Consider the following 25,197-nt stretch of genomic DNA (forward strand, 5'->3'; position numbering starts at 1 on the left):
ACTCACTATCCACTAGGGAATGAGATGGAACACTCCTGGGTGCAGTCATTTCCAACACCACAAGCTTAGCACCAAGCAGCCCACTTCATTGATGCCACATCTACAAAGATCCACAAGGTTCCCTGTAAACGTTATCTTAGGCAGCACCTTCCAAAAGCTCCTAGACAGGTGGTCATGAGGGACCAGGGCAACAGATGTAGAATGTGTTCCAGTGCAAGCCACTCACTTGAATTTGAAATACTGGTGCTTCACTTATTGGGTCAAATCCTGGATTGCCTTGAGGGCATTGTGGGTTACCCTATAGCACTTTGAGTAGCTGCCACCACTAGGGAACATCCAAGGATGGGCAATAAGTGCTGACCAGCCAGTGACCCCCACGTTCTGTCTGGAAGAATGACCTCTCAAAGCCAGGTATTTGATCAGTATTGCAAGAGGCACTAAAAAAAAAATTCAGTTTCAGGGATAGATTAAGCCTTAGACAAAAAAAATTAGGCCTAGTTAGTGAGCTTTGGATTTCCAGCATTTTATCCTTGGAATTTTGGACCATCAGTTCCTCCTGCAATATGGAAAGGAATAAATTGATCAAGCCACACACAGTCAACAAGCCTGCTTGGGGCACTGAGGGGGAAATTAGAGTCTGAATTTACCCACTTACCCCAATTCTGCTCAAAGTGCAGTTGTTCCTGGCAGAGTTCCTGTTTCTTCTGCAGAAAGGAGAGACTGATGCAGAGAGAACAGATGGGGCTGTGTTCAAAGGTTAAACCATGAACTTCAACAGATTAGCTTCCAGAGTGAAAAAACATTAACTTTATCAGCAAGTAGCTCTGATTAACAGAGCGAGAGAAAAGTGCACACAGACAGCACCCAAGATAATGGCTAGTTGTTCAGACAAGGAATCCTGAGGCAGGGGTGGGGGGGGGTAGGTAGATGGTGGGAGAAGGAATAAGCAGGAAGTCAGCAGGTTAATCTAACACTGGATTCTAGAGCTCTCCCACAAAAGATTAGCAAAATATTTTATAGTTTAATTGGACAAGTCCATGTTGTTAAAGCAAATAATGTTTCACTAGTTGAGAGGTTAGTGGTACTTGTTAGTAGTCACTAACAAGCCCATGCAGGGGCAATATTAATTGGTCAGTCAGTATTACACTGCCAGCTGGTATAGCCCAGAGTGTAAAGGCATCACCTTTTAGATAAGGTCAGCTTTCTTCACATGCCTTAAATATTGAGAAAAAGGTGGAGAACACTCTATAAGAGGAATGCTTGAGAATTCCTATAAGAATTGTACTAATTCCAATCTAGAAACCCAAAGATACTAGAAGTAGAATCAGGGAGGTTATTTTTTTAAAAATGTCTTCAACTGCTGATGGCAGAGGTCAGCTACATAGAGTTTGAAATGACATGTATGGCAGTTCTTTCCCTAAGGGCAGGGGGAAAGATGTAATCCTGTCATGATTGTCATTTTATTCCTTATCCCTAGACTTTAACTGGGGGTTCTAGATTAGTCCCTGATGATATGGGGGGGTAATTCTTACTATGTATTTTGAGCAACATCTGGGTATACTTTAAAGCATGGCCTGCTGCCAGTTTAGCTGACTAATAGTCAGTCATTTAGGAGTTTGACTGATGCAAGTGAGGCCCCATTGGGTAACACCTTGCTCTGAATAAGTTTTGATCAGACAAATATTGCAGGGTGGAGACAGGGGGATGTCATCTCCTGAGGCTGGAGCAAGCATGTTCCAGAGTTAAACCTCATTTAAAGACATTTGTCCTGTAATTCAAGTAGAAAAACTTTGCTTCTAAAAAGCTTGAATTGCAAGAGAGTGAAGAATACAGGAGTTGAGGAGTGAGGCCAACTCTGATCAGCCAAGTAACTGCTCTCAGATGAGTATTTACATCCAGAAGTTAGGGTTTCTGTACTATAGTTATACTTAATCCCAACTACACCCATTTTAGTGGTCTGAGTAGCCAGAACAGTGGGGGATAAGAACATTGAAGTGTTGACTAGAATGGCTCATTTGGCCAAGTATAAGATAGTGTGGATTGTCTGGCATTCACATCTAAGATTGTCACTGGTTAAGAGGTTGGCAAGAGTCACCAAGTCCAATGCACTCAGGAAGATGAATGGGAGCTGAAGGTGGTCATGATCCAATTTACTAGTTTGGAGATTAATACTTAGGACAACTAATTGCAGGCTTGTGAAATTCATCTTGTGAGCAAGGTCTTAAATTATGCTCAACTAGAAGCTGGGTCAGAAGAGGGAGTTCTTGTTCAGGGCTGCAGCAATTTTAATGTGAGCCATTTTAATGTCAGCTGTGTACCTCCTAATAGCCTTTCACTCAACATTAGTTTAAACTCAGGAACTAAGTGATTTGCAAGCACTTCTAGCAGAGGGAAAGTCCACTTATCCTAGTAGTAACTTGGTTACACATTACCAGGGATGGAGAGCTGAATCACTGATGCAAGATTGACTGCACAGGTCTAGGAGACCAGTAACAGCTGGTCTGACCAGCATGTGGATGCTCCCACCCCAGAGATACTGGTGACTAGGACTGTACTGGGGTTTGGTACAGGCTAACAAGTGGTATAAAGGTCACTGGTATTAACCAGGGTGGACTGGCCACATTGAAAGGGAGTCTCCATGCAGACACGTTTGAAGGTGGCATTGGTGGGGAGTCATGGGGTGACTGTGCCCAATTGAACCACTTTCTAGTTGGGCTGTGACCAATAGTATCATTGGCCATGACAAACTGCCAATCCACCTAACCTGCACATCTTGAGGAAAAAGTACAGCACAGGCCCTTTGGCCCACAATGTTGGGCTGACCTATTATCCTACTAGGATCAATCCACCCTGCACACCCTACATTTTGCAATCCTCCATATGCCTATTCAAGAGTTGCTTAAAGGTTGGAAGTATTCACTGCTACTAATGCAGTCAGTGCCTTCCACACCCACTCTAGAGAAGCTACCTTGACAGCTCCCCTATACCTTCCTCCAATCACTTTAAAATTGTGCCCCATGCATTAGTCATTTCCACCCTGGGGGAAAATGATCCACTACCTATGCCTACCATCTTGTAAACCTCTAGCAAGTCACCTCAGCCTCCTTCACTAGTGAAAGCCCTAGCTCACTCAACTTATCCCAAGATGGGCCCTCCAGGCCAGGCAGCATTCTAGTAAGTCTCCTCTGCACCCTCTAGCTTCTACATTCCCATAATGAGACTCAAACTGAACACAATATTCCAACTGAGGTCTAAGCAGAGTTAGAGCACTGCAGCATAACCTCAGCTCTCTGGAACTCATTCCCCTGCCAATGAAAGCCAACACACCATACACCTATCAACTTGGGTAGCAAGTTGAGGGATCCACAGGCATACACCCCAAAATGGCTATTTGTTCACACTGCCAAGAATCCTGTTATTAACCCTATATTCTGCATTCAAATTTAGCCTTCCAAAGTGAAATCACTTCACTTTTCTGGTTTGAATTCCAACTGCCACTTCTTTGCCCAATGCATCTTGTCAATGTCCTGTTGCAGCCTATAAACAGCCCTCCATGCCAGCTACAAAGACACTGTCCTTAGATGGTGGAAGAAAAACAAACACTTGGAGGAATCCCATGCAGATATGGTGAGTGCCAGCTTCGTTAGTCTAGTACCTGGGTTCAAAGCAAGGCCTTTTGTGCCGAGGCAATGCTAACTAGAGCCACCATTCACGGAGTGGCTGGAATGTTGTTCAGCTAGAAGGGTGTAGTCCTGCTGTAGATATTAGAGCCTTGGTTGAGCAACATGGAGTTTTAACAGCTCTGACTAAAGACACTGCTGTGCAGCAGAGACTGAGTGTCCCTCCTAGTTTGAAATTTCTAAGTATTGAGAGCTTAGAACAGAAATCAGGGTTCTCTGGTTTGCTTCCAGTTCTTCAGGCTGGAGGGGGCAGGAACAGAGATAGTGGACCTGAATGTGTGGCTGAGGAACTGGTGTCAGAAGCAAGAGTATAAGTTCTTGGATCACTGGGGTATGTTTTGGGGGTAAGAAAAAAATTGTACAGGAGGGACGGTTTGCATCTTAATCAGGGGACCAGCTTTCTGGCAGGCAGGTTTGCCACTGCAACACAGGTAAGTTTAAACTAAGTAATGGGGGAGGGGACAAACTGGAAATTTAAGAATGAAGTTAAAGGGAAAGTGAGAATGGGGGTTAAGGAGGACAACAGAGCAGAAAACTCAAGGGATTGTACAGTCTGGCCAAGTGAAATAGGGATTGATAGGAAGGGTGAGGGGAAAAACATTAAAAATATTATATATGAATGCACAAAGCATAAGAAATAAGGTGGATGAGCTTGAGGCTCAGTTGGAAGTTGGCAAGTATGATGTTGTGGGGGATAACCGAGACATGGCTTCAAGTGGATAGGGCCTGGAAGTGAATATTCAAGGCTATACATGCTACTGAAAGGACAGCCTGGTGGGCAGAGGGGGGGGGGGTGGGGTAGCCCTGTTGGTGAGGAATGATATTCAGTCCCTTGTGGGGGGGAAAAAACACGTCAGTATGGATAGAGCTGAGAAATTCTAATGGTAGCAAGACCCTAATGGGAGTTATCTACAGGCCCCCAAACAGTAGTCAGGAGGTAGGGTGCAAGTTGAATCAGGAGTTGAAATTGGCCTGTCAAAGGTATCACTACAGTTGTTATGGGAAATTTCAACATGCGGGTAGCCTGGGAGAATCAGGATGGTACTGGACCCCAAGAAAGGGAGTTTGTAGAGTGCCTCCGAGATGGATTCTTAGAACAGCTTGTACTGGAGCCTACCAGGGAGGAGGTAATTCTGGATCTGGTGTTGTGCAATGAACCGGATTTGATCAGGGATCTCAAAGTAAACGAGCCATTAGGAGGTAGTGACCATAATATGATATGTTTTAATCTGCAGTTTGAGAGGGAGAAGGGAGAATTGGAAGTGTCAGTATTGCAGTTGAATAAAGGGAACTGTGGAGCTGTGAGGGAGGAGCTGGCCAAAGTTCAGTGGCACAATACCCTCCCAGGGATGGCAGTGGAACAACAATAGCAGGTATTTCTGGATATAATGCAGAAGGTGCAGGATCGGTTCATTCCAAAGAGGAAGAAAGATCCTAAGGGGAGGCAGGAGCAGCCGTGGCTGACGAGGGAAGTTAAGGACAGTATAAAGATAAAAGAGAAGTTTAACATAGCAAAGATGAGTGAGAAGCTGGAGGACTGGGAAGTTTTTAAAACAGCAACAGTGGATAACTAGAAAGGCAATACAGAAAAAGAGAGCTATGAAGGAAAACTGGCCAAAAATATAAAGGAGGATAGTAAAAGCATTTTTAGGTATGTGAAAAGAGTGGTTATGACTAAAATTGGGCCCTTGAAGTCAGAAATGGGTGAATTTATTATGGGGAACAAGGAAATGTCAGAAGAGTTGAATAGGTACTTTGGATGTGTCTTCACTAGGGAAGACACAAGCAATCTCCCAGATGCAGTAGTGGCTGAAGGACCTAGGGTAGACAAACTGAAGGGAATTTATATTAGGCAGGAAGTGGTGTTGGATAGACTGTTAGGTCTGAAGGCCAATAAGTCCCCAGGACCTGATGGTCTGCATCCCAGGGTACTTAAGGAGTGGCTCTAGAAATGGTAGATGTGTTGGTAATTATTTTCCAAGGTTCTATAGATTCAGGATCAGTTCCTGCAGATTGGAGGGTGGCAAGTGTTGTCCTACTTCAAGAAAGGAGGGAGGAGAGAAAAACAGGAAGTTACAGACTGGTTAGCCTGATGTGTGGTGGGAAAGACGCTGGAGTCAATTATAAGAGATGAAATTACAACTCATTTGGGTAACAGAATAGGTCAGAGTCAGCATGGATTTACAAAGGGGAAATCATGCTTGACTAATCTTCTGGAATTTTGAGGATGTATCTATGAAGATGGATAAGGGAGAGCCAGTGGATATAGTGTACCTGGGCTTTCAGAAAGCCTTTGATAAAGTCCTGCATAGGAGATTGGTGAGCAAAGTTAGGGCACATGGTATTGGGGGGCAAAATACTGAGTTGGATTGAAAATTGGCTGGCTGACAGGAAGCAAAGAGTAGTGATAAACTGGTCCCTTTTGGAATGGCAAGCAGTGACCAATGGGGGTACCATAAGGTTTGGTGCTGGGCCTGTAGCTGTTTATGATATAGACAAAGGCATTAGAAGTAATATTAGCAAATTTACTGCTGGCACAGTTGGTGGCAGGGTGAAATTGAGGAGGATGTTATGAGAATACAGGGTGACTTGGGCAGGCTAGGTAAGTGGATGGATACATAGCAGATGCAGTTTAATGTGGATAAATGTTTGGTTATCCACTTTGGTGGCAAGAACAAGGCGGTAGATTACTATCTAATGGAGTCAAGCTAGATAAAGGGGAAGCACAATGAGATCTAGGTGTTCTTGTACATCAATGAAAGCAAGCATGCAGGTACAGCAGGCAATGAAGAAAGCTAATAGCATGTTGGCCTTCATAAGAGGAATTGAATATAGGAGCAAAGAGGTCCTTCTGCACTTGTACAGGGCCCTGGTGAGACTGCACCTGGGAGTATTGTGTACAGTTTTGGTCTCCTAATTTGAGGAATGACATTCTTACTATTGAGGGACTGCAGGGTAGGTTCACAAGGTCAATTCCCAGACTAGTAGGACTATCATATGTTGAAAGATTAGAGCAACTGGGCTTGTATTCACTACTTCAGGAGGATAGAGGGGATCTGATTGAGATGTACAAGATTAAGGGATTGGACACTGGAGGCAGGAAGCATGTTTCTGCTGATGGGTGAGTCCAGGACCAGAGGACAGTTTAAAACTAAGGGGTAGGCCATTTAGAATGGAGAGTGGAGGAAAAACTTCACCCATTTTTATTGTCTATAAATTTATAGCACTCATCTGGGGAAAACAGTAGTAGTTTAATGTTTGGAGGCAAAACAAAGCATCATGTTGGAGGACTTCCTCTTCAGACACTGAAGAATTCTGTTTTGGCACCTTTTTATTCAAAGGGCTGCAATTATATTCCTAATCAAACTCACCACTAATTAGAAATTTATGGCTGGATAAAGCTGACTAGGGAACAAAGCCAGATGGACATGAAAATGCAAGAATCTTTGTAGAATGAAGAGAGAGCCAGGTCAGATGCTTCAATGGTAGTTGGTTTACAGAAGGCTGAACAGCCCTGTTCTGAAGATACAGGTGTTTAGTTTGGAGCAGTGCTGATGGCATGAACCTTCATCCATAAGGATCTACAGCAAATCCTTTGGGACTAAGCACTTGTGCTTTTCAAAGCTGCTTATGGGGTGAGAATGCTCACAAGTCATCACTAAGCTGCCCTTTATGTGATGGCAATATTTGACAAGGCAAGAGCCCTGGAAGGGTTGGAATCAGGGAACTGCTGGTTGGAGTTCTAGCTGGCAGAGGGAGATGGTTGGTGGTCAATCACAGTTGAAGGCATTTCCACAGGGGAGAGTACTAGTAAATTTCTCTATAGCAGTACCCATCTGCAAGAGAGAAGTGGTGGGGGTGGAGTGGATGGTGCCAATTCAGTGGCTGCTGTGCCTTGGATGGTTGGGGCTGCACCCATTCAGCAATTATTATCAGACTCTTGGCTTGGTGCCTTGTAGGTGTGCAAGTGGGAGTCAGATAGACAGTGTTACATGCTGTACTGCCTGGGCTATGGCAGCCAGGCAGTCTTTGTAGCCAGTCCAGGTCAGTTTCAAGTCAATGATTAACCCCCCTGCCACCCCAAGATGTTGATAACAGGTGGCTATGCCATTGAACACCAAGGGTGGTGGTTAGATGGTCTCTAGACTGGCTGGCATTTGTGGGCATGTGTTATCTCACTTTTGAAGTTGGAGGCCTGAACATTAGCCACTTAGGAATGTACTGCTTTACTTGGGAGTTGTGACACTGTTTCGGTGGATGTCTGAAGATGAAGGGAAAGTCATGGCAGCAGTTGGAGATGGTGGGAAGTAGCACATGGGCACTGTCCATGGTGTGCTGTCAGTGTGCCTACTGGAGGAGAGAGGCCTGGTGTCCTATGTCTTATAGTCTTGAGTGGAAGTAAGGCCATTCAGCCCATCAAGTCCACTCTGCCATCTGAATCATGGCTGATGGGCATTTCAACTCCACTTCCCTGCAGCTCTCGATTCCTTCTGAGAAGAATTGGTTGATCTCCGCCTTGGAGGCATCCAGTGTCCCGGCCTCCACTGCACTCCGTGGCAATGAATTCCACAAGCCCACCACTCTGGTGTCAGGTCCTAGTGTGCCGTTACCAGGTTGCATAGCTAGTGTCTACTTTGAGACATTCCTGTAGTGGTGTTTTAGAACCATGGTCCTGACCAAAAATGTAGAACATCTGGGTTGAGAATGTTTTAGGAAGGAATTCAACAGCTTCACTGGGTCTGAACCCAGTGCTCCTTCTGGAGAGAGGGAGGGCCAAGTCAAGCATTCATAGTGGGTGACAAAGCCTAGGAAAGGATACAACCCACATCCCTGATTCATGGAAAGTGGGCTTTCCTGGCTAGACCAAGAGCTGGGGGCCATGTTTTAAGTCTGAGTCAGATATAGGCAAGTCTGGAAGTGAACTCAGTTTATCAGTAGGACTTAGTGAAATTAAAATTAGAAGCTTCTGCCCTGGTGGGATGAGCCCATGTCCACAGAACATTGGCTTGGGATTCTGCATCACTTATCCCTCAGTCAGTTGGAACCATGCTGCTAGAAAGATCAAGTTATAACCATTGAAAGAGGTTTGTTTGCATATTTATGGAGTTGATTACTGGGAGTCAAAACATTTCTGAAAAGAATGCAAAGATAACAGCTCAACGTCAATGCCAGGGGACATGGCTGTAGATTAAAATACAGCAAAGTATTTGATAACAGATTTAAGTCAAGCTGATAGCACTGAGGCTAGCATTGGGCATCATGTCAGTGCTACCATAACCACCTGAAGTTTCAGCTGTTGAGATAAACACCTGGTTAGTGTGTTTTTTGTCCACATTTTAAAGAGGGTCAAATTCACTGATCAGTCTGACCCCACTGATTTGCAAGTGGCTGGTTGAGAGAAGTAGTGTGAGCAAAACAGAACAATACAGCACAGTACAGGCCCTTGATGTTGTGCCAACCTCACACCGATCTCAAGCCCATCTAACCTACACAATTCCATGTATGTCCATATGCTTATCCAATGATGACTTAAATGTACCTAAAGTTGGCGAATCTACTACTGTTGCAGGCAAAGCGTTCCATTCCTTTACTACTGAGTAAAGGAACTACCTCTGACATCTGTTCTATATCTTTCACCCCTCAATTTAAAGCTATGCTCCCCATCACCATCCTAGGAAAAAGGCTCTCCCTATCCAACCCTCTGATTTTATGTTTCTATTAAGTCACCTCTCTAATGAAAGCAGCCTCAAGTCCCTCAGCCTTTCCTTGTAAGACCTTCCCTCCATACCAGGCAACATACTAGTAAATCTCATCTGCACCCTTTCCAAAGCTTCCACATTCTTATAATGCGGTGAACAGAACTGTATGCAATACTCCAACTGTGGCCACACCAGAGTTTTGTACAGCTTCACCATAACCTCTTGGTTCCCTCTATTAATGAGAGAAAACACTATGCCTTAACAGCCCTGTCAACCTGGGCGGCAACTTTCAAGGATCTGTGTACATGAACACCAAGATCTCCGCTCATCTACATTAAGAATCTTACCATTAGCCTTGTACTTTACCTTCTGGTTACTCCTACCAAAGTGCATCACCTCACACTTGTCTGTATTAACTCCATTTGCACCTCAGCCCAGCTCATCCATGTCTCTGCAACCTATAGCATCCTTTGTCACTATCCACAACTCCACTGACCTTATTGTCTGAAAATTTACTAGCCCATCCTTCTATGCCCTCATCCAGGTCATTTATAAAAAAGTGACAGACAGCAGTGGACCCAACACCGACCCTTGGGGTACACCACTAGTAACTGCTCTCCAGGATGAACATTTCCCATCAACTACCACCCTCCTTTCAGGAAGAAGATTTCCAATCCAAACTGCTATATTTCCCACAATCCCATTCCTCTGCCTTTTGTACAATAGCCTACTGTGGGAACCTTATCGAATGCCTTGCTGAAATCCATATACACCACATCAACTGGTTTACTCATCTACTTGTTTGGTCACCTTCTCAAAGAACTCAATAAGGTTTGAGGGGCATGACCTTCCCTTCACAAAGCTGCGCTGACTATCCCTAATCAATTTATTCTTTTCTAGATGATTATAAATCCTATCCCTTATAACCTTTTCCAACACTTTACCAACAACTGAGGTAGGGCTCATTGGTCTACAATCACCAGGGTTGTCTCTACCCCTTCTTGAACAGGGGAACCACATTTGCTATCCTCTAGTCATCTGGCACTATTCCTGTAGACAATGATGAGTTAAAGATCAATTCCAAAGGCTTAGCAATCTCCTCTCTGGCTTCCCAGAGGATCTGAGGATAAATCCCATCTGGCCCAGGGGACTTTATCTTCACCTTTGGAAGGACTTCTAATACCTCTTCCATGTGAGCCTCAATCCCACTTAGTCTAGTAGACTGTATCTGTTGTTGAGAATACTAGTGTTTTCTAGAGTGAATACTGTTGAAAAAATATTCATTTAGCACTTCCCCTATATCTCATCTGACTCCACACAACCTACCACTGCTATCCTCGATTGGGCCTAATCTTACTTTTGTCATTCTTTTATTCCTTAAATACCTAGGGTTTACCCTGATCCTGTCTGCCAACAACTTCATGTCTCCTCCTGGCTCTGAGCTTTCTTTAGGTCTTTCCTGGCTACCTCAAGTGCCCTAACTGAGCCTTCACATCTCATCTTAACATAAGCCACCACCTTCCTCTTGACCAGAGATTCCACCTCCTTTGTAAACCACAGCTCCCACACTCTACAGCTTCCTCCCTGCCAGGTACATACCCATCTAGGACACAGGAGCTTTTCCTCAAATAAGCTCCACATTTCTAGTGTGCCTATCACCTGCAGTTTATCCCCCCCTCCTATGCTCCCTAAATCTTGCCTAATCATCATAATTGCAGATCTGCATTAGAGAGAGTCACTGGAGGGCATCCATGGAGCTGGGTCCCAGAGGCCTTGTGCTAGTGGTTTGCAAGCAATATTACTGCTAGCACTCACCCTTTGGATGGTGATTGGAGCAAAGATTGGTATTTTACTATACAGGGGAATGTTTTCTGTGGTAAGGACTGGTAATGTAGACCATCCCTAGGTTCAACATTTCTGTTGGAGAGAAGAACTGAAGACAAGTCTTTCAGGTCATTAGACCTGGAACTGTTGTGGTCAAGATCAGGGGTGCAGAAATAAAACTGGGTTTTCTGGCATTATGGGGGTAAAGCCTGATCTGGTGACAGGCCTTTCAGTCAGGGTAAGTGCCATGAACTTTTGCCCTTCTGGGGAAGGGATTACTGTAACCTTCTAGTCTAGCTACCCACCTCCCTCTGCCCAGCAGAGGACTGTTCACATTAGATTGTATTTGGAACCCCTCATCTGTAATTACCATGCAACTTCCAAGTGAGTCTGAACATAGAAAGGTGTACAGCTGGATGAACAGCAGGCAAGCTTATGTTTCAGGCCTAGACCATCAAGAAAATTCTAAAGGGGCAAGGCCTGAAACATCAGCCTTCCTGGTCCTCTGATGCTGCCTGGCCTGCTGCGTTCATCCAGCTCCATACCTTGTTATCTCTGAACAAAGGATGCTTTGACTAGCATTCTGAATTACACTTGTACAAGTACAAAACAGGACACAAGGCATGTACTATTAGTGTTTCCTCAGACAATACCAAAGAGACTTGTACAGTTCTGAATTAACCCATGAGACTTACTATGTAAATCATAGATCATGACATTACAACACAGTATGGGCCCCTCAGTGTTGTGCTGACCTGCCATACCAATCTGAAACACATCTAACCTACACTATTCCATGTATATCCATACACTTGTCTAATGAGGACAAGTGTACTTAAAGTTGGAAATCATGTTTATAATTTTGGGATTTGACATTTGCAGAAGCTTGAGCAAGATCACCACATCTTTGCTGCATAAAGCAGTCTTGATTTCCTGCTCTTGGCCTAGGATATTGACAGTGGGAACTCAGGAGGTGATGTTAGTGCCAGGGAGTGACTAGATTCTCATGGTCATCTGCAGTCAGGGTCACCAGCCCAAGCCTTGATATTGTTTATGTTTTGCTGGATTTGGAACAACTGCTCCATTATCTGAATTTGTGCTGAATGCATGTCCCAATTCAGATGAGAGATAAGCAGCCAATGATGGGAACTAGTGACTGAGGAATTCCTGGAAGCAAGGGCAGCGGGGGGAAAAACAGACCATCTTTATGCAAGCAGTGGCTCCAATTTGGAGGCACCATTTCCTTCCTCAACAAGTGGACAGCTGGAAATTTAAGTTTAAGAACTCAGCATGAGCATCTACAGTGAACTTCAAGCACAAGTTAACAGTCTGATGGATGATACAGGACTAGAAAGGGATTTTGAATGTGGGTCTTTTAGTCATTCCCCAGAAAGGGAATGTTAGTTACATCATTTGTTCCTTTAAGTTAAGGGATGCCAACTGCAACCTAGCACTGATGGCCAAAGCCTCAGGTCTGGGGAGCATTTGAAAAATAACTTGAGCAGCTGTGCAACATGCTGCCAATATAGGAATTAGAGTTGGCAAGGGGCCAGGCAGACATCTAGAGACCAGCACTAGATGAGACTGAGTCCAAATCAGGTGCTTGTTTGCAATTGGCTACAAAGCAAAAATGCTCCCGACACAGCAAGAGTGAGTAACTCTACTGAAACAGGAGTGGAGTGAGCTGAACTGGAGGGGGGGGGGGGGGGGGGGGGAGTGCAAGATATAGATCAACTGTTGGTTCAATTAGAGTTCAAAAAAGGAAGAGAGAGGGGGTAGGACAGTATTTGTTCCAATGACTTCATTTAACCACAATTACAATGGCTCATCCTAAAATAGGTTAGGAATGGTAAGTTTTTTTTTTAAGGTCAGTGACTAACTCCCAGTCATTCCTGATTTGTTTTGGCTTAAGACTGACTGGACCATATATAGGAACAGCACTGGGTAGGTGCTCAGTGGTTCTTAGCTTAGCACAGTGGGCTGTCTTACAACAGAAGAATTATTGAGACTGGCTGTGAACATGGTGCAAGTATCCACAAAATAGACAGCTGGTTGTGAAGTGAAGCATATCCCTCAATTGGGCATCAAGCTGCCCCTAGTAACTAGACTCTGAAGAAACCCCTTTTCCTTGTGCCATTACAACAACCATCTGAAAGTTTAGGCTGATGCTAATCCAGGTGGGGATTAAAGGGAGTTGGTCAACACCAGCCCTTCAGGAGCAAAAGCCAAACTAGCCCATGCTGCTGGTCTCAGGTCTGCTAGTGCTCTATAGGAGCTGCACATCTAAACAAACCTCAAAATCAGGAGCCTGTGGACATTTGACTTCAGTAAACCCTTAAGGTTATTTCAGGATGTGAACACCATTCTATGCACCTTGTGAAAAACCAATCTTTCCCTACTCACTTTAAACCTATGCCTTTAGTTTTAGGCCCCTGGAGAAAGAGGCTTGTCTATTCACCCTATCCATGCCCTTTTAAGGTTCTAAAAAGGTCACCCTTAGCATCTGATGCTCCAGCCTATTCAGACTCCAAAATTGCTCAAACCCTGGCAACATGCTCATAAGCCTTCTGTACCTTTGCAAGTGTGTCAGACAATCTTATAGCAGGAGACCAGAATGGAACAGTATTCTGAAAGTTGTGGAATCTGTCCTGTATAGCCACAGCATGACTGCCCAACTCATACTCAATAAGGAGGCAAGTGTACTAAACACCTTCACTATCCTGTCTACTCATGACCACCTTCCCAAAAAAAGGAACTTGAACCTGCACCAGTTCTGATCTAGGGTCAGACTCCACAGGTGCTGCTGGAGTCACCTCAGGATTTCTAGCACCTGCAGCTTTGTTTTATTTTAACATAGCCATGGGGCAGGGTAATTGAACTGCACTTTAGTGACAAACTCACTTGTTAGCATGTTATGGACACACAGGAGTAACTGGTGGCTGAAATCTACAAGTTACACCCCTCATCTCCCACAACTGTTTAACAGCACTGAAGGGCCCCCTTTCTGTCAAACTAGCCCATGCTGACCATAATCCCCATGGGAACCACCTCCAACCTGCTTGGCCCAGATCCCATACAAAGAGATATGGGTGCTGACAGCTGAAAATACAGCACCCCCCCCCCCCCCCCACCCACCCTTCACATCATGGTATTCCCTTTGTCTTATTTGTGCATGGGGGGGGGGGTGCACCATTCACTGAATTTGTAAACCTGAGATCACCTCAATCCTACAGTGGATCAGTCCCAGCCTTTTATAATGAGTTCTCCAGTCTTGCCACATCCTGTCAGGTTGTCTTATCCAGAGTTTAATATCCTTCTGGTGAAGGAAAGCAGACAGTATTCTTGTGTCTACAGTCTTATACCACACTATTGCATCCCAACTCCAGAGGGAGAGAGATAGTGAAGGCAAGTGTGTAGAACACCCTTTTTAAAGCCACCCTGTCTTCTTTCAGATGTATTGTGCACTCTAATCCCAAGTCTGTTCTAACACTACACAGGGCCCTACTATTAGGGGTACAAGTTCTGCTCCTATTTGTTTCAGGACATTTTGCACTTATCCAATTAAACACCATCTGTTACTCAATCCATTAAATCAATGGAATTTGATAACCTTCATTGCCTACTGCACCAATTGGGTGGTTATCTGCTAACTTAGCAGCAAGTATTGAGAATGTAGAAGGCAAGTAACAAACATCAACTCTCCCACCACATCTGTAAAACTAACTTCCATTCAACTGGAAAGCTCACCCTGAATCCCATGAGCTGTAACTTTAGACTACAAGTGTTAGATGTAGAGCAAAGGGTTTGTTATCCTCAGTTGGGAAAATAACAGAAGCTGCCAGGACAGAAACGTTAACATGGAGACCTGTTACCTTTCAGATTACTTGTTAAAATTAATGGAGGTAGTCAGGCAGTAGTGTGAAGGTGCAGGATACAAAAAGTTTGCACTTCGGAACAGCATCATTTGATGCCCCTAGGACAGGCTGTGAGGTTGTATGTTTCAGTGGGGGCGGGGGTAAGGTACGATCTGTTCTGGATGGTGCAGGCTCCTGAAAAAGGAGAGCGAGTCAATTCTGACTGTTCCAGCATTGGAGTTTGAATGATCCGACACTGAGGTAGGACTGCACTTGGGGGAGGTTAGTGAGCCCAGTATTTGGGGTGAGCAACAAGCTCCCTGCTCAGCAGGGTCACAACCTTAAAAACGCTTACAACTGAGAGCTGATGTATGCTCTTCAGGAGGCCAACAAGTGTTGAATTGGGGGGGGGGGGGTGAACCACCCGCCCCCCATGGGGTAAATAAGCACAGGGCGAGTATAAAAGCAGGAGAGATTGCAGACGGCCTGTTACTGCCAGCTCAGAGTGCAGGCTCGGCCGGCGATAGCAACCAGCCCAAAACCTCCACTCACACACACACTTAGCGACAGAAAACAGTGTCTGGAAGCACAGTTCAGGCCAACTCCACATCGCCACGTTACACAAGCATCTTACACTGGGCTCAGAGAGAGAGGCGAACAGCTGAGGCAGAAGTCAAACTCCTCAGGTCAATGCAATCGGGGATCACAGGGGGATGGTAGAGCAGAAACCTTACCCGCCTGGAGTCACCTGGAATGATTCCCATTTCCCTGAGAGAGAGAGGACACAGCGCACTCCGAGGGGTTTGCCGTGCAGTGGTGAAGCGGCAGATTGAGCCGCAGGCTTGGGGGGGGTGGAAGTTACTGCGTGTTCCCCCGGGAGGTTTCCGATCAGATCCCGGCAGCTCCTGTGGAATGTGCTGGAGCCTGAGCTTCCTTCCCCGGCACCGCCACCCCGCATTAACCCCGTCCCTGCCCCAGCACTCCTCACATCTACACATTAACCCCCAGCGCTGTCACAGCCAACAGCTCAGCTCGATCGCCCCACTGAGTCCCGCAGGAAGCAATCCAGAGAGAGATGTTCCTGACTGCATTTGTGTCAGTAACTTTGGGCATTTGCTGCGACGACAAAAGAACGAAGAAGCTACAGCACAGGAACAGGCCCTTCGGCCCTCAAGTGCGCCCCGATCCAGATCCTCTATCTAAACCTGTTGCCTATTTTTCAATATATCTGTAACCCTCTGCTCCCTGAGCTTTATCTGTTTGTGCCCACCTCTACTGGCAATACATTCCTGGCATCCACCACCCTCTACATAAAGAATTTTTCCCTCTGAACTCAACACTTAGTAATTCAGTCCCCCACTCTGGGAAGAGCTTCTGGCTATAGCTGATTGTAGAGCTCAGATGCCGCCCCCCCCCACCTGTCTTTCTAACGTAAGAAATCCTAGTCTACTCAACCTCTCTTCATAGCTAGCACCCTCCATACCAGGCAACATCCTGGTGAACCTCCTCTGCACTCTCTCCAAAGCATCCACATCCTATAAGGTGGTGACCAGAACTGTATGCAGACAATATCCCATTTGGCTTGGTCTAAACTGAGATCTGGGACAGGTGACCTAGTTCAGCTGGCAGGGGCAGGGGGGGGTGGTTGCAGAGAGCAGTGGGCTGGGCCAGGAGCTGTCCTCTGGTGAGGGAGGGCACAAGTTCAATGTGAGTCTCCATGTAGACACTGACAAGCAGTCATTCACTCAACATGCTGCCCAATTCAACCCAGGGTCTTGACCCAGAACAGCTTTCCTGCTCCTGATGCTGCTGTGTTCATCCAGCTCCACACTTTCAACCCAGATGAGTGTCTGGATGAGGAAAATATTGTTGCAGTTCAGGCCATTCAGCCCATTGTCAGGCTGAGGCTGCCTTCCAAACCCACTGAGGGAGGATTGCTCAGTAGTCTCACTTCTACACACTTCAATCTCTGAAGACTTGAGTGATCAGCATCTCCCATTCATTGTATCCAGCCTCCCCCAACCTTAAATTGTTAAAGGTTCAGTTGCCATCTCACCTTAAACCATTTAAGATAGTTGTGTTTTTATTCATGTCCACTGATGCCTGTAACTACACCATTCCAGGTGTTTTAAACCCTATATCCCCTGCTGCTGTTAGGGGGACAGGTGGAAGCCCAGGATGTGCTTGTTATGGGGATAAGTTGGATGATCAGCCAGCAATTGAGCACCAGAGCAGGCAAAGTTCCAAAAAAGTGGTAAACACCTACTGTCTGGTTAAAGTTGCAGACAGAACCCTTCCTCAGAGTTTCCATATTGGTGTGAGGTGTCAGTGATTCTGTCCAGGGGGAATCATTTAGACTCGGCATTGATAGTGACACTAGTCTGACACTGAATGCCAGCCTAGGGTGATGGGGACAGTTACAATTGTCAGTTTGTAACTGGAAATTCAGCAGCTATTCAGCTAGTGACCTGGTTGAGTATCTCACTGTCTATTTAAAGTAGTGAGATCTGCTATGGGTCAGGAGCCTGCAGACTAGAGTGCTTGGGTCAACAGCCCTCCTGGAATTAGCAATGAGAAATTATTGTTGCCTTATGCAGTAATGTCCACATTCTATAAATAAAGTCTGAATAGTGGGTTTGGGCTTTGGCTGCATCATATGATCCCTTAGGGCCCAAGGCAGCCCTGAGTGACTCTGGGAAATCCAAGTTAGGAGTGGGCTGGGTGGGGAAAAGAGGAGATCCATGCACTGAAGGGGCAAGTGGTCAAGGAGGTCCAGCTATGAGATTAGCTTTTCTAGCAAGCCATGTCCAGTTTATGTTCATCCAGCTTCAGTTAAACAAGATGCAGGACTTACTTTTAATGCGTCCTGATAGCTGTAGGAACTCCTAGGTTAGTGAACTATGTAACAGGGCTGTTTTGAACAGCCCAGACACCAGCTACAGAAGTGGAGTCATTACAAAGAAGGGCTTGTATCCTGCTCCTGCAGAGTAGGTACAGGAAGCTGGAGCACAGCCACATAGTACAAGCCTTGTAGCACACACTATGGTGTATGCTGTGCCTTTGACACCGCACCAACTGTTTGTTCAGATTTGGTAGTTGAGCACTCTTGCTTTCATCTGTAAGTTTTAATTAAGTGCAGCCTAACAAGGTTAGATTTCATACCTGAAAAAACATTTGTTCCTGCCCCCAGCATTCCTTATAGTTTGAGAATGCCTGAAAGTTAGTTACCAAGAAGGCTTGAGCACTGTATTACTGGGAGTTAAATTCAGGCAAGGATATGGGAGCAGGCTGTTTAGGGCAGAAGTTTATTCACTGTAGAATTCTGCTTCAGGAGACAAGGAAGAAACACCAACTGCTTTAGTTAAATTAGTTCTTAAGGCTAAAGGGCTCAAAGGACATGGGTTAAGCTAGGACCTGAGTACTGAGTTGCATGATCATATTGACAGAAGAGCAGTTTACAGGGCAAAGTGGGACTGTACCTGTCACAAAACAGACATTAATATTCACAAGAACAATAGCCCCTTCCAGGATTGGAGTTTAAATTCCTGACTTACCTTGGAGGATCATTCTGTAGATGATATACATCAAGATGGGCCAATTCCCAAGAAATCCAGCTGGATCTTTAGCTGACCCACATTGAAGAGTCAAGACTCTTCAGTTAAGTGAATTGTTAACAGAATGCTAAAGGAAGTCTTTGTGCTGGAAGGCAGACCTAGTGAATACCTGGTTACTGGGGATAACCCCTGGCTATCATCTCCAGCCAGAAGAGAAATTTTGCTGTGAGGATCAGTCCTGAGCACTAGCTCAGTGGGTGAATGGTGTACATCTGGAACAGGTCAAAAGCTAGCCACTGCCTTACAGAGAGGCAGTTGAGGATGGACAACAAGTCCTTAGCTCCTGTAGGAGATGAGCATTGGTGCCTTACCTAGATGTGGAGGAAGGTGGTTGTCTCTGAGGAGGTCTTCTGCTGGTTTGAACCAGGAACCTGGCCAGGACAAGGAACTACATCACACCAGATTGTCCTTTTTTGGGCACAGAATTAGAGTTCAGTCTCCTGCTGACTAGTAGCCTGTAAGCCAGACACTGAACACTAAAGGATCAGATTAAACAGCAGTGCACCTCAGATGAAGTTTGCCCACAATTGCAGGGCAGCATGACCCATAACATGGAGGCCCACTTTAAAAACAGCTGTAACAGCCAATTGTATAAATCCACCACATTTCATTTAATATAGTAACCCTCAGAAGGTGCTTTGGAATCCAGCAACAGCAGAAGTGTAGTGAGCTGGTTAGGGAGTGAAGGACCCTAAATGCTTGCCAAGGCACTGCAATAGTGGGCTGAATGACCTACAGAAGCAGCTAAGTTGTGACATTGCAAAAACTGCACCTCAGAAGAAGCCCAATGTGCAGAAGATAGGTGCACCTGAGGTTGTGGTATTTCTAACATCCTAGAAAAATTTTTGCAAGCTGGCAGAACTGGAGGAGTCTGCAATTTTCTTGCTTGAGGAATACACAGGATAGAAACCATCTGCAAGCCACATTGGGGGGGATGTTTAGCATATTTTACATGGGGGTTGAATATAAAGCTATTATGGGCTAATAGCTCAGGGGTGGGGGGGAGGAAGTGAGTGAGAAGACATTTCCATTTGTGGGAAACAGTTTAAGACTACTTTGACTCTGATGCCTTTAGAGTTGAGTTCAACTTTAGAAAGACATTTTCCATGCCTGAACATGCTGAGTTATGGGTGTAAGCAAGCCTGATTACATTAGACTGCACTCCTTCAGGGTTAGAAAGCTGCCAAGGCCAACTGGAGGGCTTCTGCACAAAACTGCAGATTCAGGAGCTTCAGCAAACAAGGGGGTAATAAACAAGTCACATGATACTATCCATCATGATTATTCATATCTGAGACAAGATTAGGAAACTGATGCTAAAATTCACTTCAAGTTTAAGTATGGTCATAAAGGCTGTCAAGTTAGTTGAGCAATTTGTGATGAGGTGACACTGAGGGTCAATCTACCTGATAGGCACCCATTTCTGCTAATAGCATGGCAGGACCCTTGGGGCAATAGGGTTAGACAGTGGTCTAGTAGCTCAGATTTCCCCATCAAGGCAGGGAAATGATAGAGGTGGTGGACCATTCAGGCTCACTGCTGCCCTTCCACCACATGAGAAGGTAGTTTTCTTCCTGGACTGGAGGTTAAGTGGGAGATGGACTCAAGCTCAGGGTGGGGGGGAGGGGGGGGGAAGCTACAGCATATGCAAAGATGAGCCAGGAGTCCTCAGCACTGCAGTGATTGATTCTAGTGAATGCTAAGGGGATATTCTGACTTTGTGCCTTTGGCTGTAGATACCAGGACTCCAGGTGCTCTCAGTTGAGAAGGTCTAAGGATATTAAAATTCTCACATTCTCATTGAGTGGCAGAGGCAGTGATTCAGCATATACTTAAGACTATTGCTGCTTGTCTGCCTTTTCCAGAGCTCGGCCAGCCTACTGCCACCCCTTCACTATTTGCAAATTAGAGATCCTTCAAACAGCTTTTTAAACAATAAGAGGTCTGAGGTGGTGTCCCTGTTGCAGTTGTAGAGACCATTCAGCCTCAGTCTGTGCTAGTCATGGTGTTCCACTCCTTATCTGACAAGCAATCAACCTTCCATCCCTTTCTCGCTTCAGCATTCCCTTAGGCAACAGCAAGCTCAATTCCTCAACTTTGATGGGAAGTTTTGTCAGTCTCTTCCCTACAAAGATTGTGCCCACTCATTTGAAGTTAAGGATCTTCAAAAGCAAATCAATTGCTGTTACTTGCAATCAATCCAGGCTCAAACAAGGAGAGCTAGAGAAAGCTGCACCCTAGCCACAGGGCTAGGAGATCGGTCACTTAGTGTATTTAGGTGATCCACGTTAGCCTGCACCATGGGAGGGCAAGCTGGTCAGCATTGACCAGTATCCAGGCAGCAGCTGGAATCAGAAGGGGAAATCTGAAATTTTTCCCAAGTGAGATCTTGTACAAGACTAAAGATGCAGCCAGTTCAAGTGAAGATTGATTTAGTGAACAGGTTAAATACAAAGATCATTATGTGAACTAAGTGATCTATTGGTGTTTAAACTACACCTTAAAACAGCAAGGAGTTAATTTAGTGTCACTAAGCCAACCAGACCTATTGCCACTCAAGGTGGCCTGGTATCTATTTAAAGACAATAGAATTGTCTTTGCAGAGAGGGGCCAAGATGCAAGCCATACATCATAGGTTTTGTTACAATGAGTGATTTCAGTTAGGCCAGAATTCATTGCTCCACCTCTAATCACTTGAGGGGGATGGATCAGCATGATGTTTTCTTGGCATGATTGAGACTTGAAGACAGATGGACTGTCTTAGACAAGTGTGGTTTTCTTAACTGTTTAAAGGAGTCACCAATAGGAAACTTATTCAGACTGAGTGATCAGGGAAGTTTACTTTTGCTGGATTAGAGCCTTCTGTGAAGGAGGATTAGTATAGGGCACTGGCTTATGACAGAACATTGGACCAACAGGAAGAAATTTTGCAGACACCAAGTTCAAACTAAAAACCACTTCAATCTGTCAGCTAGCCCAGAGAGGTGAAAAGCCACCCAGCTTTTAATCTTGTTCAAGTGTCAAACTAAGCAGCCAAGATTGAGAAGGGAACACAGTTACTCAAGTCTTACATGAAAAGATGCAGTGAACAGCTGCTTTTGCTAGCTCTAGACAAAACATTTACACTGTATTCTAAACAGGAGATTAGTTACCTGAGTGGTTAATCTTTTGAGGGAAGACTTCAAAGTTCACATTCCTCAGGGAAAGTGAAGGACAAAAATAGGAGTCCTCCACATGTAAGAAAGGACAGATTAGTTTATCAGACTTGGAGTTTGAGAGCTACACATTACTGATGTCAAGGTGCAGAGGAACATCCTTGACAAAGTGATGTCAAGAATAGTACATCAAGATTAGTCACATTTAGGTTGCTTTGCCATTCTCAAACAAGTGCAATTAAACACTACCAGAAACAGCAACTGCAGGACAATGACAGGATGAATGAGATTTAAGCCCTTCAAATTATAGCAATGCTGCTCAACCTTGTTCTACATTCCCCCAGAAGGAATGATCTTTACAGAATAATGCACCCAGTGAGAAAAGTACAGCCAGATTCAGCATCCTCTGGTAGAAGTTGCTCACCTCAGTTCTAGTTATTGATAGCTTTCTGACACTACACCCTCCTCAGGTCCTAGTCTGAGGAGGAGGCTCACCTTGCAATTCTGTCTAGGAGAGAATTGCCTGTATGGTCAGACACCCCTTATCCTCCTAAAGGACTGTTGGAGAGGACCCACAAATCCTCAGCTATAACTTTAGGAGAGACAGTCTTTACCTCAAAAGGAGAGGGGAAACAGGGCTCAGTGGCTTCAAGCCCATGAGTGAGTTAAGTCACAAAAAAAAAACACAGAACCCACAATGTTTAGACAAGGTGGTGGGGTGCACAGAATTAGGCATTTGAAGAGCCATTTAAACCCCACCCCCCATCTTATTTAGAGATACAGCAATTAGTTTGAAAGATTCAGAGATAGAAAAGGGAGGATAATTAGAGAATTTTAAACTGATTGAAGTTAGTTTTTCTTCTGCAGAAGATGATATTGTAGAAATAGACCAATTTAAAAACCCCCAATCAAAGACAAGTTTAGTGCCCAGGAGCTAAAGATACAAACAAAGTCACAAAGTAGACCTCACTTGTAGTGAAAACTTGACAATAGTCACCAAGAAAACCCTCTCACCATAACAGCTCACAGCAAATCAGTAATTACATTTCATTCCTATAGCTAATGTGTTAACCACAGCATAGAAAGAAAACAACTTTTCTTCAATATACAAGGCAAAAAGCAATAATCCAAATAGTCAGCACAACTGTTAGCCCACAGAGAAGCACTACTCACCAAACCCTTTTCCAACTGACCATACCTCACACTGCCCACAGCTGCCTCTAAATCCTCTTTTGGTCCAATTGAGTCTGGTGACCAATCAACTCCATTTCCTATGAGGTCACATGACTGCAGTGTCAGCAAGTGCCACTTCCTTTCCTCAGTTGAGCCATATCCTGTAGCGAGGCACAGAGTGTTATCTCCCTGTCAGCACCATGCTTCCACAATCCTTTCCTATCTTATCACCAAAACAACATGTCTGTCCTATTTGTTTTGCATGTGTGTGATTTCCCTTTTGAATGAGGTCTTTTCAAATCACAATGTTCTCTCAAGAAATCTCTGACAGTACCAAGAGCACATTGTGCAAAGTCAAATGGCATTCAGTGACCATGTTGCCTGGTCGGAACACGGAATTTCAATTAGCCGGTGGCAACTAAGGGGACGTTTAATTAATGACCAGCAGGGGTAACTGCTCTTGATCACAAATAATCCTCTTGTTCAAATTCACAGTGCTGTTTTAAAAAGATCCAAAGTCCACAGCATCAACAGAGAACTGGAGAAGAAACATAGAACATGGGAACAGGCCATTCAGCCCTCAGATCCTGCTCCGTCATTTGATGTGATCATCCAATTAACAGGAGAAGACAGGATAATAAAAATAAACAATTTCCACTGGTTGGTGATTCTTAGAACTTGGAGGAATAGTCCGTGAAATAGGGCCGGACCACATCGGGGACGATGTTGGGAAGCACTTCTACGCACAGAGGGTGGTAGAGGTTTGGAACTCTCTTCCTCCAATGGCAGTGGAAGCTGGAGCAGGTGCTAATTTTAAGACCATAGGACATAGGAGCAGAAATTAGGCCATTCGGCCCATCGATTCCACTCAGCCATTCAATCATGGCTGATATGTTCCTCAACCCCATTCTCCTGCTTTCTCCCTGTAACCTTAGGTCCCCTTGATAATCAAGAACCTTCTATCTCAGTCTTAAATGTACTCAATGACCCGTCCCCACAGCCTTCTGTGGCAGTGAATTCCATAGATTCACCACTCTCTGGCTGAAGAAGTTTCTCCTTATCTCCATTCTAAAAGGCCTTCCCTTTACTCTAGGGCTGTGCCCTCGGGTCCTAGTCTCTCCGACCAATGGAAGCATCTTCCCAACATCCACTTTGTCCAGGCCATTCAGTATTCTGAAAGTTTCAATTAGATCCCCCCTCATCCTTCTAAACTCCAATGAGTATAGTCCCATAGCCCTCAACACTTCTCATATGTTAAGCTTTCCATTCCTGGGACCATTCTCAAAAATCTCCTCTGAACCCACTCCAGGGCCAATACATTCTTCCTGAGATATGGGGCCCAAAACTGCACCTAATACTCCAAATGTGGCCTGACCAGAGTCTTATAAAGCCTCAGTAGTACATCCCTGCTTTTATATTCAAGTCCTCTCCAAATAAATGGTGACATTGCATTTGTCTTTCTGACTGCTGACTCAACCTGCAAGTTTAACTTGAGAGAATCCTGCACGAGAACTCCCAAGTCTCTTTGCACTTCAGGTTTCTGAATTTTCTCTCCATTTAGAAAATAGTCCATGCTTTTGTTCATTTTACCAAAGAGCATGACCTCACACTTTCCCATGTTGTAGTCCATCTGTCACTTCCTTGCTCACTCTCCTAATCTGCCCAAATCCTTCTGAAGCCTTGCCACCTCCTCAATACTACCTGTCTCTCCACCCGTCTTTGTATCATCTGCAAACCTGGTCAGAATGCCCACAGTTCCTTCATCTAGATCATTAATGTATAAAGTGAAAAGTTGTGGTCCCAACACTGACCCTTGCGGAAAACCACTTGTCACTGGCTGCCATCCTGAGAAAGACCCTTTTATCCTCACTTCCTGCGTTCTGCCAGAACTGCCAATCTTCTATCCATGCTAGCACCTTGCATCTGACAGCATGGGCCCTTATCTTACTCAGCAGCTTCCTGTGTGGCACTTGGTCAAAGGCCTTCTTGATGTCCAGGTAGATAACACCCATTGGCCCTCCTTGGTCTACCCTGCTCTGTACTACCTCCAAGAATTCTAGCAGATTTGGCAGACATGACCTCTCCTTGACGAACCATGCTGACTTTTGCCTGTTTTACCGTACACTTCCAAGTATTCAGTAATCTCATCCTTCACAACAGACTCCAAAATCTTACCCACAAACGAGGTTCGGCTAATC

General features: G+C 45.0%; 1 protein-coding gene across 7 annotated transcripts in view; it reads right to left on the minus strand.

Moving 5' to 3' along the window:
• Positions 1–23,099, minus strand: part of dab2 (DAB adaptor protein 2) — a 48,243-nt gene extending 25,144 nt beyond the window's left edge. For 2 of the 7 annotated variants that reach the window (XM_048528265.2, XM_048528260.2), the window contains exon 1: positions 15,792–16,022. The gene's annotated coding sequence lies outside the window, so the exon portion shown is untranslated. Of the gene's footprint in view, positions 1–655; positions 744–15,791; positions 16,024–22,999 lie in introns of those variants that run through there. The other 5 variants (XM_048528264.2, XM_059644960.1, XM_048528263.2 and 2 more) reach the window with 5 other exon arrangements.
• Between the last annotated feature and the right edge of the window lie 2,098 nt (positions 23,100–25,197).

Source organism: Stegostoma tigrinum, chromosome 3, assembly GCF_030684315.1.
Source record: "Stegostoma tigrinum isolate sSteTig4 chromosome 3, sSteTig4.hap1, whole genome shotgun sequence".
NCBI classification, from domain to species: domain Eukaryota; kingdom Metazoa; phylum Chordata; class Chondrichthyes; order Orectolobiformes; family Stegostomatidae; genus Stegostoma; species Stegostoma tigrinum.